Source organism: Manis javanica, chromosome 10 (genome assembly GCF_040802235.1).
Source record: "Manis javanica isolate MJ-LG chromosome 10, MJ_LKY, whole genome shotgun sequence".
Taxonomy (NCBI): Eukaryota; Metazoa; Chordata; class Mammalia; order Pholidota; family Manidae; genus Manis; species Manis javanica.
Window position 1 is genome coordinate 95,285,361 of NC_133165.1, and position 15,121 is coordinate 95,300,481.

The following is a 15,121-nucleotide window of genomic DNA, read 5'->3' on the forward strand; positions in this document are numbered from 1 at the left end:
AGCACAGTGTTAATCTCTTCCCCAACCCATATTTATGTGATGAATGGTAAACATTTAAAAATATTCTCGACAGTCTCAAGAATTAACCACTTATTTTTGTTAAATACCTTTCTGTTGTACTTAAACCATTCTGTGGCTTACATGCAAAAGGACTTAAATGCAAAAAGGACTTAAATGAAATGATAAAGGTGAATAAACTCTGAGAGCCTTAAAGTAACATAAGGCATATTTTTTTATTGTTGATGGTTATCAATAAGCAGAGAAGCATCCAGTGAACTTTGAATTCCATATGGAGCAGCTGGTTTTTTTTCTTTTCTGCCTCTCAATTATAAAGTGCCAAGTTCACCTTCATCTCAAAATTTGGTAACCAGAATGCTAAAGACTAGACACACAGTTCCAACAGGATTCCCACCACAGACTATTAGCAGGAGAACATGGAGGCTGGGCTTTGCCTCTGTCCCCAAATAGGAATAAATGCAGGATCCAGGGAGTATGTGAGACTGAAAATTGTGGTAACTAAACTAAGAATACACCAGAGACAGGCCTAAAGGCACAGCCCAAAGCACTATCTACCAAGAAAAAATTGATGAACAGGACTTAACCAAAATTAAAAACTTTGTTCTTCAAAAGCCACCATTAAGAAAAATGAAAAGATAAGCCATAGATGTGAGAAAACATTTACAAATCATATCTGATAAGGGACTTTTATACAGAATATAACTCTTACAATTGAATAATAATGATAAGAATCCAAGTAAAAAACAGGCAAAAAAATTGAATGGACATTTTACCAAATAAGATATATGAATAACTAATAAGCACACAAAAAGATGCTCAACATCACTAGTCATTAGGGAGATGTAAATTAAAACCATAATGAGATACCTCTGCACACCCACTAGAATGCCTGTAATCAAAAAGACAGACAATATCAAGTGTTGACTTGAGCAACTAGTAGCCCCTCTTATCCCTGTAGTGGGAGGTAAAATGGTACATCCACTATGGAAAAGTTTGTTTCTTAAAAGGTTAATGATACAACTACCATATGTCCCAGCAATTTCACTCCCAAGGATCTACCAAAGAGAAAATATTTGTCCACACAAAGACTTGCACACAAATGATCATGGCATCATTATTTATAATAGCCAAAAAGCAGAAACAATACAAATGTCCATCAACTGGTGAGTGAATTAAGAAAATGTGATATATGTTCATATAATGAAATATTATTCATCAATAAAAGGAATGAACTATTAACACACATGACAAAATTAATGAATCTCAAAAATATTATGCAAAGTTGGGGGAAAAAAGCCAGACACAAAAGACACAACCTGTTGAATAATTCTATTTATATGAAATTTACACAAAAGGCAAACTTACAAAGACAGAAAGTAGATTAGTAGTTCCCTGGGGGTGGGGGTGGAAGCAAAGACTGGCTGCAAATGGGTACAAGGCTACCCTTTGCAGTAATAGATTATAATGATGGTTTTACCACTCTATAAATTCACTAAAAATCACTGAATTTGTAATAGATGAAACTTATGATATGTAAATTATAACTCAATAAAATTCATTTTTTTAAAATGGTATAGTCCTGAGATCCATGAAATAGTAGTCCCGGATCAGAGGGCAGATCTTTTAGTAAAAATAACTATATAAGTCATATTCAGTTCAAAGAAATATGAGAAAAACAAATTTTCTTTTTCTTCTTGTTTACCTATCAAAAGAAATTTCTTCAGATATCTCAAAATTTGAGCTATAAATGCCTAGAATCTCTTATAAGGTGACTTTGCAGCCCACCCACACCAGCCCTCCAGCACACACTGCCCCAAGAAACCCAGTTTGCCTAGAAGTTAAGGGTAGGGACTGTGGAATCAACCTTTGTCTAAAACTCAGCTCTCCTACTTCCTAGGTGACCTTGAGCAAGTGACTTAATCTGAGCCTTAATTTCTTGTCCTGCGAAAAAAGAATTCAAACATACGACAGAGATGTTTAAATAAGCACAGTTTAGCACATGGTAAGTAGTCAACAAATGCTGATTTTACTATTTTTCTTATCTTATCACACATTGTCCTCACCATCACTATAACTCTAGCTCCCTCAGGAAGCTTGAGACTGTGACTGATACACATGTGTTCTCAGAGAGCATTAGGGTTTCATGACTGCTCTAGTCAATTGAAGTCAGACCCTCTTTGGCCAAACACAACCAGGGCCCCATGTAACCCTCCTTTGTTACCTTAGGGACTTAGTCTTTGAAATAAAGTTCCCAAGTCATTTCACTAGATAGAACAAAAGTTGTCCCATTCCCTGGCCAATGCCAGATGTTTTCCAAGTCAACAAAAAAAATTTTTAAGTAGGTACACTTTTGTTGTCTGTATCTAGAACTGGACAAAGAAGAAAATGTCAGCATCTTCTAAGAGATGCCAGGCAAACAGGGGAACCTTACACGAGAAAGAGAAGCCACCTGCCGGAGGAGCTGGCACAGGGACCAAAAACCAGGCGCTGCACCAGAGACGCGCCAAGACCCACAGAGCCCGGTGAGGGGTGGTGTACAGTTCCGGCTCTCCTAGATAAACATCTGGAACTCAGCCAGGTTCAAAAACCCCTTGCTTTTTTTTTCAAGTCTATATGGAAAGGGAAGGGAAACTGCAAGGGAGTGAACTCTAGTCTGTAAGACAAGCGTCCTCTGGTTCTCCTTTTCTTTCTGCCAGGCAGGGTTGGGGGCAGGACTCTGGAAAAATATCTGCCAGGCAGGCCATACCTCATCAATGAGGCCAGGAAAAGCAGCCACCTTTGGCCTGCCCAGCCCACCCCCACCAGCCCTCCAGCACACACTGCCCCAAGAAACCCAAGTCCTCCAACACATCCTTCTAGCCACACACTTCAGAGAACATCTGGGAGGGGGCCCCAGCAGTGTGGCAGGGGCCAGGTGCCTGCACCAGTGAAGACCACATGCCTGTCAGTCTCCACTCTTGCTGGTCAGCCACAAAAGCCTCAAGACCTCAAAATATTTAAAGGAAGTAGGTCATGGGGCTTACCTATCATGAGGGCTGCTTTAATTCAGCGTTCTTAAAACCTCACAGCCTCTGTGGGGACCTCTGAGCACCACCAACCTCCTACTCAGTAAAATAGGGAGAAAAGAAACTTCCTCAGAGAAATGTCTGCTGTGGCCAAATGTAATTGCCCCTGAAATCCAAGCGGATAAAAATGTCCCTATCATTATGGGTTGGTCCTTGAATGCTGCCTCTGTTCTGATTTTCTCCTCTACAGAGTCACACAATCACACAACTTGAGAACTGAGAAGGCCCAGAGGCCCAGAGAGGTGAAAGAACTTGCCAAAGGTCACAAAGCATGGAAGTGGCCAAGCCAAGACTAACACCCATTTTTAGCCACAAAAACTGGAAAATACTATTATTGTTCTGGCTTACAATCCACCCTCTCCCTTAAAGAGCATGACCCAGAATGAAAGTCCTCACAAGAGGACTATCAAGAAAGTTATGGATTCTGAGTCAAGGACAAGGTTCCAATCCAGTTCTGTCCCTTACCAAAGCATGTGACTTTAGGCAAGTTCCTTAACCTCAGTTTCCTCATCCATCATAAGGGGCTAATAAATGCACCAATCCTTGTACACTATTCTGAGGATAAAATTGTACCAATATAGTTTCTAACATACTGCCTGATTACATAACTCATCATCACCATCCTAAAACAGAGGGAAAATGAGAGTAAAAATCTTAAGGATTAGATGAAAATAGGAAGTAAGTGTATCTCATTAAATAAATAGAACATCATTTGACTTCAAAACATTTTTAAAGATACCCCAAGGCATGTTAACAGGGGCTAGTGAGAAAATGAAAGCAAAACAAAAAAGTGTCAGAAAACATGAGGTACAATATGACTCCAATTATGTTAAATAATCCTAGCTGCATACAGATACATACTTCAAAAAGAGAAAGAAAATAAATGAAACATTAATAGCCATATTGTGGGCAGCGGGAATATGGCTGACTTATATTGTCTTCTCTCTTTCCCAGGTCTTATGCAACAGACATGTATTACTTTAGAAATCAAAAATTAATGTAGGTTTTAGAGATTGTTTTTAAAGAAGAAACCTGACACCTGGCCGGTGTCAAATGGCTGAAGGACTGTTTCAGGGCAGCTTTGCTGGGTTGGGCGAAACCTGCCGAAAAAGCAGGGCCTGTATCTGGGAGGAGAGCCCAAGAGAAGGAGAGGAGGCTGAGCCTCAAACCACCAAAAGAAGTTGGAGGATATGTCGGGTCCGGGAGGGGCAGAGCTCTGCAGAATAGGAATGAATTTCAAAAAGAAAATGAAAGTGATGACTTAAGCAGCCCCTAGTTTAAATGAGAAAGATTATGAAGGCCTAGAAAAAAGGGAAGAAGAGAATCCTGGAGAAAGCTAATCAGCAGCCCACTTTCTTTCCCTGGCTGGGACAGAAACAAAACTAAAACTAAAAAGCCAAAGATCAAAATGGCTAGAAAAATGTACTGTAGACCCTACTGGAGGCAAGGCTGGAACAGCCATCTGGGCTTAGTGATCCTGGCTACTCTCCAAGTCTGAGACTACCCCTGATCCCAGCGAGGGCCAAGAATTTTCTTCTTTTCATCAGCCGGATGGGAAAACTAGATCTGCTGACTCTGGGGCTCCTGTCAGACATAAGCCACAACCCAGAAAGAACTCCCCATGGGGTCTAAGAAGATTGAGTTAACCCAGGCATCTTTCCCTGCAAATCTTCCTGACTTGTCTTCAGTCCCCACTTATTCCAGCTTGAGTTCTCGGCTTACATCTTTTGCAGAAATTCCTTGTCGCTCATATGAAGGGGCAGCCAGACAACAGACTGAAAAGCAGGACAGAAAAGCAGAGAAGGCAGAACAGAATACCCAGCACTGACAGCAGAGGGCAGCATCAGGGCCCGCCCAGCTCCTGTTGAGGGTCCCACCCTCCTCTGACAAGCCTCCTACTCCGTGATAGGCTGAGCTGCACCCACCCCCAACCCCAGCACCTTTGCATCTTCCCCAGCTGCTCTCCTTCAGCAGCAGCCTAGGATCACAGCACAGTAAGGTTCATGCAGATCACCCACTCAGTTCCCCTATTTCACAGAAGAGGAAGACAAGGCAAAAAAAGAGGAATGTGTGCCTGTGCCTATCAGAGTCAGATGAGATAAAGCACTACTCCAAGACCACCTGATTCAGGGTCTTGCACATCTTCGTAGTGACAGAGCCAGGACAAGAAGGTAGTGACCCCTATGGTTGCTCTTCTTCTGGCTCTCAGTGCAGCCTTCAAACTGACTGCACTCGCCTGTGCTTACTGTGAAAGCTCCAGTCCAACCCCTGGCTCCTCCTGGGCAGGCATCAACATATAAAATAATCCAGAGGGCTAAATCACATTCAGGTGTAATGAGGGTGTTGCTCTTTACTTCTTCTAAGATGCAATTATAACAGGAAACATCTCAATCCAAAAAGTGACCCTGCAATGGTGGACTGTTAGGACCTATAATGAGCATTTTCATACTTACAGATATTTGCACAGTATCTTCCCCCAAAACATTAATAAGTGTAAATAAAAGTATTACTAATTATTGGGTGGTTTTAAGCTATACCCACAAATTCTTTGACACTCCCCACTCCAGGAGATAGTGTCCAGTATGGGCTGGACTTAGTGATTTTCTTCTAATGAATACATTATGAAATGGGGAAAAATAGTAACTTTACACTAGCAAAACCTGGCAGACACTACCTTATACTAAGTGATCAGGGTTAACACCAGTGCCTAGCCATGTTGACATCATAAACTCCCTGACATGATGTAGTGACAAGGGCCTCCCACTGCTATTGTACTCTTCCCAAATTCCATAACCTCAGTCTAATCATGAGAAAACACTAGACAAACACAAATCAAGGGACATTCTGCAAAGTACCCGACCACCGCTCATCAAAATGACCAAAGTCATGTAAGACAGGGCACGATAAAACTGTCATTCATTGGAGGAAAATAAGGAGACAGGATAACTGAATGCAACATGAACTGGATACCAAAACAGAAAAGAACATTACTAGAACAACTGGGGAAATCTAAGTCCTAGTTAACAACTAAAGTTAAGAGTACATTTCTTGGTTTTGATAAAGGTACTGGTAATGGTAATAGTAGGGAAGGCAAGTGAAGGACTCATAAGACCTCTCTGTACCGTACTTGCAACTCTTCTGTAAACCTAAGGTTACTTCAAAATTAAAAAGTTTAAAAATTAAACAAAAGTGATGCTCCAGGAAGATGCACTATGCTTCTGCTAAGGTTTCAGCTCCCCACAACACCCATAAATGTGCCCCGTTACCCCCAGTTTAAGAAATATCATGGGATCTCTCAATTGCCAACTGTTTATAGATACCGTAGCCATGATGACTGAATGTCGGGAAGGAATGGCACAAATTGTCTTAATTATTCAGCTGAGTCTTTACGCCAAAGACCTTTTCTAAGTTCCACTGCTATGGGAATGAGATGAAAGCAGTGATGAGGGTCTGAGCCTGGTTCCAGTCTGTTGCTTCTGGCTGTGGTCCCATCACTCAGCACTTTGCTACATCTACACAGGGTGAGTTACTGTGGAGATGACACACCGAAAGGACTAATTCTGAGTGTGCATCCATATTAATTCCTTTATAGAGAGGGGATTTTGCTTTTCCCTCTTTCCTTCTAAAAAAGCTTGATTTAAATGCTTAGGGCTACCTCAGGAGATATGCTGTCACTAAACTCTCAATGAGCCATGAGTGAGAAGAAAAGATCAAATCTTCCCCTTAACCTTTAAAGAAAACATTTCAAAGTACTCTTCACCTAAGTATATTATGCATTTTACTTCATAATAAATTTCTGTACTCTTTGGGTAAGGCTTTTTTTGTTTTGTTTTATTTTTAAGATGCAGTGACAGAATGCTTGTAAAAATGGCCCCAAATTCTCCACCCCTCCTGTATCCACATCTTTTATTCAACATGATTATGTGGCTTCTTCCATCAAGGGTGCTAGGGTGGGGAAGGTATTATTTCCCCACCTCTTGAAACTGAACTGGTTGTAACTTGCTTTGCTCAACAGAATGTGGCAGAATTGACAGTGTGCCATTCTAAACCTGGCCCAAGAGGCTTTGTTTACTTTTGTTCGCTGTCTTGGAACCCTGCTTTACAGCCATGAGAACAAGCCAGGGCTGGCCTGCTTTAGGATGAGAAAACTTGTGGCATATATTTCTGTAGTTTCTATAATTAACTAATAACTAATGCAGTTTTTTCATTATTGTAAATAATATTGTTCATTTGAGCCTAGACAGCTTTATCCACTTCTGTGATTCTTTAGAATAAACTTCTAAAACCGAAATTCTTGATTCAAAGAGTATGGACTGCTGATCACCTACTCAAAGCTAGTCCCCTGTGCATACATGTATGTACACACACATACCCCCTCCCTTGCTGGCAGACACCCATTTTGTTCAGTTGTTCACACTATACTCTACCATGAGCTCAGAGTGGGGGCCTCCTCCAAGCCAAGGAAAGACAGGAGACACTTGATTAGTCTAAGCTACAAGCTAAATCCAGCCTACCACCCGTTTTTATATGGGCCATTTAATGCCATTCTGGCCTGTGAGACATTAATAGTCTTTAGAAGCTCTTAAAAAGACTTTCTTTATAAAAAGACACCCAGGCAGGAAGGAATGGTCCCTTTTCTCATCTCTAGATACCAATGCGTGAGGATGCGTTTCCTGAAACTAACGCCATCACCACTCTCAGGAGCCAAACCTGATGGGAAGAGCCAACACACTGAGGGCAGCAGAGCAGGAAAGGAAAGAACCATGTTCTGGGGTGGTACTGAGCCACTAAAGTGTCTGGAAACATTCCACCTCTAGACAGTGAGATAATAAATCTAAACCTCTTATTATTTAAACCATTTTTTAGCCAGGCTTTCTGTTTAAGTCCAAGAGGAGGGAGACTCCTTCAAGGCCTTCCTCACATACTGCCAGACTGAGCTCTCAGAAAGACTGTAGCAATGACCCTCTTCTTCAACATTCTGGATTTAAATAAAAATCTATTAAATAATTGGAAGAAAATGACAAATATAAAATATTCAATATTCTAACACAGAAAACCTGTTGTAGTTCTTTTCTTTGAATTAAAAAAATATATATCCCCACATAAATTCTTTTACTTACAGAAGTCCAATTATGTGGTGTAAGAGTTTTTCTACGTATTTTATGCTTTCACTGCCATTGTGAGTGGGAGCATTTTTCTTATTATAAATAAGACTGTTGCTGGTATATAATATAGTTATTATTCCTCATGTATATATACATAAGTTGACCAAGCTCTCACATACATCTGTTTTTACTGACAGTTACTTACACTGTTTATTAAAAAAAACTTTTTTATTCCTATCAGCTACAATTTAAATATATGTTTCATGCTTTGTTGCACTGGCACGCAATGCCAAAACAATAATGAATATCATCTCAGGGATTTAAAAAATCTTAATAGAAATCCCTAGTGTTTCCTACTAAGTATGATGTTAGATATTGGTTAATATATGTACATGTTGTGGATGCAAGTACACACATTTTAATTTTTTTATTTATAATATATTTAAATGATGCTAAAGAAATATATTTTTCCAAGAAAGTTATTTTTTAAATTAAGAATGGCTGTGCATATAATTGATCTTCATGGAACAATTGACTATAGGGTCTATTTACAGACTTAATGAAAAACATGTTTATATTCCTGGGATAAAATGCTATGCCAAGAGGGGCAAAGTCAAGATGGTGGCATGAGTAGAGCAGTGGAAATCTCCTCCCAAAACTATATATATTTTTGAAAATACAACAAATACAACTATCCCTAAAAGAGAGACCAGAAGATACAGGACAACAGATAGGCTACATCTACACCTTTGAGAACCCAGTGCCTCATGAAGGGGGTAAGATACAAGTCGTGGCCCAGTGGGACCCAAGCGCCCCTCACCCCAGCTCCCTGGTGGGAGGAGAGGAGTCGGAGTGGGGAGGGAGAGGGAACCCAGGACTGCTAAACACCCAGCCCTAGCCATCCGCACTGGAAGCACAGACACACAGTGCGTGGTGTGCTGGATACTATGGAAACGGGACAGTAAAACCTGTGAGTGGGTCCCCACAGCCGACGCCCCTGGGACAATGAAAAGTGAATGCTTTTTGAAAGTTTTAAAGGGACAGGGACCCCACGGCTAGACAGAATCGCCCCGGCGCAATCAGTCCAGTAACTGGGAATCCTGGCGAATTCCAGGCGCCCCAACTGCCTGGGTGGCAGCACAGCTCGGAGGCCCCTCATGGTGATAAATAGCCTCCCACCCATTCCCCCTTAGGTGAGACTCCACCATAGAGGCAGTGGCCACACCCACAGCAACCAGGCACAGCTTCTTCCATAGCCACTGAGCAAGAATCAGACAACCCATCTGCATGCAGTTGCCCAGCACAAGCCGCTAGGGGTCACTGTTCTCCCAGGAGAGGAAGGCCACAACCAGCAAAGAAGGGACGTTCTCCCAGCTGACACATGCACCACCTCCCCACAACTACCTCTATCGCCATGAAACGGCAGAAGAATTTGAACCAGACCAAAATCACAGAGACAACCTGTGAGAAGGAGACAGACCTAACCAATCTTCGTGAAAAAGAATTCAAAATAAAGGTCATAACCATGCTGACGGATCTTCAGAGAAATACGCAAGAGCTAAGGGATGAAGTCTGGAAGGAGATTACAGAAATGAAACGATCTCTGGAAGGACTTAAGAGCAGACTGGATAAGGTGCAAGAGACCGTTAATGGAATAGAAATCAGAGAACAGGAACACAGAGAAGGTGACGCAGAGACAGATAAAAGGATCTCCAGGAATGAAACAATATTAAGAGAACTGTGTGACCAATCCAAAAGGAACAATATCCACATTATGGGGGTACCAGAAGAGTAAGAGAGAGAAAAAGGGATAGAAAGTGTCTTTGAAGAAATAATGGCTGAAAACTTCCCCAAACTGGGGGAGGAAATAATCGATCAGACCACGGAAGTACACAGAACTCCCAATAGAAGGGACTCAACGAGGACAACACCAAGACACATAATAATTAAAATGGCAAAGATCAAGGACCAGGACAGAGTTTTAAAGGCAGCTAGAGAGAGGAAAAAGGTCACCTACAAAGGAAAACCCATCAGGCTATCATCAGACTTCTCAACAGAAACCTTACAGGCCAGAAGAGAATGGCATGATATATGTAATGCAATTAAACAGAAGGGCCTTGAACCAAGAATACTGTATCCAGCACAATTATCATTTAAATATGAAGGAGGGATTAAACAATTCCCAGACAAGCAAAAGTTGAGGGAATTTGCCTCCCACAAACCACCTCTACAGGGTATTTTAGAGGGACTGCTCTAGATGTGAGAACTCCTAAGACTAAATAGATGTCACCACAGAAAATAAAAACACAGCAAAGAAAGCAGACTAACCAAATATTAACTAAAGGCAAAAAATAAAATCAACTACCCACAAAAGCAGTTAAAGGAAACACAAAAGACCACAGAATAAAACAACCAACATATAAAGAATGGAGGAGGAGGAATAAGAAGGGAGAGAAATAAAGAATCACCAGACAGTGCTTATAATAGCTCAATAAGCAAGTTAAGTTAGTCAGTAAGATACTAAAGAAGCTAACCTTGAACCTTTGGTAACCACTAATCTAAAGCCTGCAATGGCAATAAGTATATATCTTTCAATAGTCACCCTAAATGTAAATGGACTGAATGCACCAATCAAAAGACACAGAGTAATAGAATGGATAAAAAAGCAAGACCCATCTATATGCTGTTTACAAGAGACTCACCTCAAACCCAAAGACATGCACAGACTAAAAGTCAAGGGATGGAAAAATATATTTCATGCAAACAACAGGGAGAAAAAAGTAGGTGTTCCAGTACTAGTATCAGGCAAAATAGACTTCAAAACAAAGAAAGTAACAAGACATAAAGAAAGACATTACATAATGGTAAAGCGCTCAGTCCAACAAGAGGATATACCCATTATAAACATATATGCATCCAACACAGGAGCACCAGCATATGTGAAACAAATACTATCAGAACTAAAGGAGGAAACAGAATGTAATGCACTCATTTAAGGAGATTTAAACACGCCACTCACTCCAAAGGACAGATCCACCAAACAGAAAATAAGTAAGGACACAGAGGCACTGAACAACACACTAGAACAGATGGACCTAATAGACATCTATAGAACTCGACATCCAAAAGCAACAGGATACACATTCTTCTCAAGTACACATGGAATATTCTCCAGAATAGACCATACACTAGGCCACAAAAAGAGCCTCAGTAAATTCCAAAAGATTGAAATCCTACCAACCAACTTTTCAGACCACAAATAAAACTAGAAATAAATTGTACAAAGAAAGCAAAAAGGCTCACAAACACATGGAGGCTTAACAACATGCTCCTAAATAATCAATAGATCAATGACCAAATTAAAATAGAGATCAAGCAATATATGGAAACAAATGACAACAACACAAAGCCCCAACTTCTGTGGGATGCAGCGAAAGTAGTCTTAAGAGGAAAGTACATAGCAATCCAGGCATACTTAAAGAAGGAAGAACAATCCCAAACTAATAGTCTAATGTTGCAATTATCGAAATTGGAAAAAGAAGAACAAATGAGGCCTAAAGTCAGCAGAAGGAGGGACATAATAAAGATCAGAGAAGAAATAAATAAAATTGAGAAGAATAAAACAACAGAAAAAATCAATGAAACCAAGAGCTGGTTCTTTGAGAAAATAAATAAAATAGATAAGCCTCTAGCCAAACTTATTAAGGGAAAAAGAGAATCAATACACATTAACAGAATCAGAAACAAGAAAGGAAAAATCACGACGGACCCCACAGAAATTCAAAGAATTATCAGAGACTACTGTGAAAACCTATATGCTAACAAGCTGGAAAACCTAGAAGAAATGGACAACTTTCTAGAAAAATGCAACCTTCCAAGACTGACCAAGGAAGAAACACAAAAATTAAACAAACCAATTATGAGCAAAGAAATTGAAGCAGTAATCAAAAAACTACCCAAGAACAAAACCCCCGGGCCAGACGGATTTACCTCGGAATTTTATCAGACATAGAGAGAAGACATAATACCCATTCTCCTTAAAGTCTTCCAAAAAATAGAAGAGGAGGGAATACTCCCAAACTCATTCTATGAAGCCAGCATCAACCTAATACCAAAACCAGGCAAAGACCCCACCAAAAAAGAAAATTACAGAACAACATCCCTGATGAACGTAGATGCAAAAATACTCAACAAAATACTAGCAAACAGAATTCAATAGTATATCAAAAGGATCATACACCATGACCAAGTGGGATTCATCCCAGGGATGCAAGGATGGTACAAAATTTGAAAATCCATCAACATCATCCACCACATAAACAAAAAGAAGGACAAAAACCACATGATCATCCCCATAGATGCTGAAAGAGCATTTGACAAAATTCAACATCCATTCATGATAAAAACTCTCAACAAAATGGGTATACAGGGCAAGTACCTCAACATAATAAAGACCATATACGATAAACCCACAGCTAACATCATACTGAACAGCGAGAAACTGAGAGCTTTTCCTCTGAGATTGGGAAAAAAACAGGGATGCCAACTCTCCCCACTGTTATTTAACATAGTGCTGGAGGTCCTAGCCATGGTAATTAGACAAAACAAAGAAATACAAGGAATCCAGATTGGTAAAGAAGAAGTTAAACTGTCACTATTTGCAGATGACATGATACTGTACATAAAAAACCCTGAAGACTCCATTCCAAAACTACTAGAACTGATACCGGAATACAGCAAAGTTGCAGGATACAAAATTAACACACAGAAATCTGTGGCTTTGCTATACACTAACAATGAACTAATAGAAAGAGAAATCAGGAAAACAATTCCATTCACAATAGCATCAAAAAGAATAAAATCCTAGGAATAAACCTAATCAAGGAAGTGAAAGACCTATACCCTGAAAACTATAAAACACTCTTAAGAGAAATTAAAGGGGACACTAACAAATGGACACTCATCCCATGCTCCTGGCTAGGAAGAATTAATATTGTCAAAATGGCCATCTGCTCAAAGCAATATACAGATTTGATGCAATCCCTATCAAATTACCAACAGCATTCTTCAACAAACTGGAAGAAATAGTTCTAAAATTCATATGGAACCACCAAAGACCCCGAACAGCCAACGCAATCATGAGAAGAAAGAATAAAGTGGGGGGGATCTCGCTCCCCAACTTCAAGCTCTACTACAAAGCCACAGTAATCAAGACAATTTGGTACTGGCACAAGAACAGAGCCACAGACCAGTGGAAGAGAATACAGACTCCAGACATTAACCCAAACATATATGGTCAATTAATATACGATAAAGGAGCCATGGACATACAATGGGGAAATGACAGCCTCTTCAACAGCTGGTGCTGGCAAAACTGGACAGCTACATGTAAGAGAATGAAACTGGATCACTGTCTAACCCCATACACAAAAGTAAATTCAAAATGGATCAAAGACCTGAATGTAAGTCATGAAACCATAAAACTCTTAGAAAAAAACATAGGCAAAAATCTCTTGGACATAAACATGGCAACTTCTTCATGAACATAGCTCCCCAGGCAAGGGAAACAAAAGCAAAAATGAACAAGTGGGACTACATCAAGTTGAAAAACTTCTGTACAGCAAAGGACACCAAAAATAGAACAAAAAGGTACCCTACAGTATGGGAGAATAGATTCATAAATGACAGATCCAATAAAGGCTTGACATCCAAAATACTTAAGAGCTCACACACCTCAACAAACAAAAAAGCAAATAATCCAATTAAAAAATGAGCAGAGAAGCTGAACAGACAGTTCTCCAAAGAAGAAATTCAGATGGCCAACAGGCACATGAAAAGATGCTCCACATCGCTTGTCATCAGAGAAACGCAAATTGAAACCACAATGAGATATCACCTCACACCAGTAAGGATGGCTACCATCCAAAAGACAAACAACAACAAATGTTGGCGAGGTTGTGGAGAAAGGGGAACCCTCCTACACTGTTGGTGGGAATGTAAATTAGTTCAACCACTACAAAAAGCAGTATGGAGGTTCCTCAAAAAGCTCAAAATAGAAATACCATTTGACCCAGGAAGTCCACTTTTAGGAATCTACCCTAAGAATGCAGCAGCTCAGTTTGAAAAGGGCAGATGCACCCCTATGTTTATCGCAGCACTATTTACAATAGCGAAGAAATGGAAGCAATCTAAGTGTTCATCAGTAGATGAATGGATCAAGAAGATGTGGTACATATACACAATGGAATATTATTCAGCCATAAGAAGAAAACAAATCCTACCATTTGCAACAACATGGATGGAGCTGGAGGGTATTATGCTGAGTGAAATAAGCCAGGCAGAGAAAGACAAGTACCAAATGATTTCACTCATATGTGGAGTATAAGAACAAAGAAAAACTGAAGGAACAAAACAGCAGCAGAATCACAGAACCCATGAACGAACTAACAGTTACCAAAGGGAAAGGGACTGGGGAGGATGGGTGGGAAGGGAGGTATAATGGTGGGGAAAAAGAAAGGGGGCATTACGATTAGCATGTATGATGTTGTGGGGGCATGGGGAGGGCTGTGCAACACAGAGAAGACAAGTAGTGATTCTACAGCATCTTACTACACTGATGGTCAGTGACTGTAATGGGGATTGTGGGGGGACTTGGTGAAGGGGGGACCCTAGTAAACATAATGTTCTTCATGTAATTGTAGATTAATGATAACAAAAAAAATCTGACATAGACAGCAGAATCACGATTTGTGGATAATTTGAAAAATGGCAGACATTGAATAAGCTAAAAAAAAACCTGGATTTTGTAGAAATAAATCAATACAAAATCCAATCCAGCAAGGACTAATATTACACATGGTAAGACTGGTTATTGATTCAACATTGATGGAGGGAGCAGATTTTTTTTACCCCATCAGAACTACATAACTGACC

General features: G+C 40.1%; 1 protein-coding gene across 8 annotated transcripts in view; it reads right to left on the reverse strand.

Annotated features, from left to right (window-relative positions):
- TMCC3 (transmembrane and coiled-coil domain family 3) overlaps positions 1-15,121 on the reverse strand; it is a 252,829-nt gene that overhangs the window by 212,767 nt on the left and 24,941 nt on the right. Inside the window, exon 1 of one of the 8 annotated variants that reach the window (XM_073213632.1) lies at positions 4,806-4,896. The exons of 6 other annotated variants lie outside the window; for them this stretch is intronic. The gene's annotated coding sequence lies outside the window, so the exon portion shown is untranslated. Of the gene's footprint in view, positions 1-4,805; positions 4,897-15,121 lie in introns of those variants that run through there. One more of the 8 variants, XM_073213631.1, reaches the window with a different exon arrangement.